A 1,962-nucleotide genomic window follows, 5' to 3' on the forward strand; every position below is an offset into this window, starting at 1 on the left:
CGCTCGGTGTGGCCAGCGAGAGCGCCGGGCTAGGCTGCGGGTAAGGTTGCGGGCGGAGCCGGTCACGCCGGCTCGGCGCGCATGGTGCGGCCGCGGACAGGGGGGTCGGAGCTCGGGACTAGGGGCTGGGCGGCGCCCCCTGCCGTGCTCGCCTCTCAGCCCCTCCCGGGGTGGCTGCTGAAGAGTCCGGGGGTCCCAGTCGCTCCGCCAACTTGGAGCCTCCCCAGATGCTCCTCCCTCCCTGCGGCGGGCGCGGCAGCTCCAGTGACTGCGGGGGCTGCCGCTGGGGCTGAGGATGCTGAGGCGGCGAGCGGGAGCGAGCGGCGCGGGCGTGCGCCCCGCCCTCGAGAGCGCGCCCGAGCGCGGCTTCGCGTCCTGATGCTGATGCTGTTGCCTGGCACGGGACGCACTGCGCATGCTTTATTGTGGAAGAGAAAGGAGAGAGGGAAAAAAAGGGAGCAGAGTGATGCAGCATCAGAGGTGACGGTGGCACCTCAAAAGAGTTGGGGGCGGGGCAGAGAGGAAGCTGGCAGTCAGGGATTAGCCAGAGGGGAAGAAAGAAGAGTGTGGGGATTTCCAGGACAGAATGATCTGGAGGCAACAGCCAGCCAGAGAAATCGGCCTGCCTTTTCCACCACCCCAGACCTTACATACCCCCTCCTGTTCCAACCGCCACCTTCTCGGGTAAAACTTAGGCCAAGCATTTCCCTCTTAATCCTTTATTTATTTCCTTCCTGCAAATATATAGATATATAAAGGATTGCAGCCGGGGAGGTAAAAACAGCACTGCTCCTCATTCGGTTCGCGGGCAGCGCGGGGAACGAGGGCTGGGAAGCACTTTGGCGCGTGGCGGGCTCGCTGGCCAGATGACGCCCTGCGGCCTTGCAGAGCTCAAGGCGCAGGGATCCCCCAAGCTGGGCCCTCCGCCCTGGACTCTGTCGCCCGGGCTTGTGCCCAGGGCCTTTGTGGAAAGCAGATGGAGCTCAAAAGTTCAGAAAGGATGACTGGACATGTTCCGGAAGGATTGAGAAATTCTGGCGGGGAAGAAATAGGGAAATGAGAAACCGAGTGTGTGACAGCTATCATGGGAAATCTAGCATGTGTCAAGCCGGTGAGCGGGCGTGCCTTGGAGAGGGCACATTGCAGATTTTGAGATCTGTTCCTGACTTGTGCAGAGAAAGAAAGATTTTTCTCTCACTGCTGTAAAAAATGAAGAAAAAAAAAATCCCTGAATTGGGTGGATCAGCAGAAACTAAATACGATGGTTTCAAATTAGGGCCTGTGACATATTTCTGCCCCCAAACTCCCATAATGCAAGCATTCATTTGGTCACCCTCCCAATGACAGTCTGAGTAATAACAATGTTGTCTTTCTCTGTTATGTGTATTTAAAATGGAGATAATACCATCTACTTTGGGGGATCAAGAATCTCACAATAAAGAGAAAGGATGTGGATATAATGCACCACAGCAATGACAGGACTCGGTGTTGTTAGCTGTCTTCTCCACCCTCAGTTAACAGAGGGAAGGGGGAGAGAGAGAGACGAGACAGACACACACACACAGAGACCAGAGATCTCAGAATTGTTAGATAATTAAACACTAATATTAGCTCTTCCTCTTTGTATCAGAGCTAGGATATCAATTTGTTATCACACATTTATTAATGTGAACTTGTCATTGATGCTACCTCCCCCAAATGTGGGCAGCAACAGTTTTCCTTTTGGCTCAGTTTGTGTCCCTAGAAGCTAGCGTGGTGTTTGTGGCACAGAGAAGTCTCTCAAAATATGTCATGAATGAATAGACCAGTGGAGGTACCAGTAGCAGGAGGCACATGGGGCAAACTGGTGAACATGCCCACCTCCCCATAGTTCCTACTTGCAGCTCAGTGCTCTTGGGGGTGTCTCCCTCAAGACAAGCATGTCCTGGCTAGGTTTTCCCAATTTATGTTTGATATAATGAT

General features: G+C 53.9%; 1 protein-coding gene across 1 annotated transcript in view; it reads right to left on the bottom strand.

Annotated features, from left to right (window-relative positions):
• ADAM23 (ADAM metallopeptidase domain 23) overlaps window positions 1-171 on the bottom strand; it is a 162,835-nt gene extending 162,664 nt beyond the window's left edge. Inside the window, exon 1 of the mRNA XM_007469990.1 lies at window positions 1-171. This exon is cut by the window's left edge and continues 243 nt beyond it. The gene's annotated coding sequence lies outside the window, so the exon portion shown is untranslated.
• Window positions 172-1,962: the final 1,791 nt, after the last annotated feature.

The sequence above is a fragment of the Lipotes vexillifer genome, unplaced genomic scaffold (genome assembly GCF_000442215.2).
Source record: "Lipotes vexillifer unplaced genomic scaffold, Lipotes_vexillifer_v1.1 scaffold341, whole genome shotgun sequence".
Lineage (NCBI taxonomy): Eukaryota > Metazoa > Chordata > Mammalia > Artiodactyla > Lipotidae > Lipotes > Lipotes vexillifer.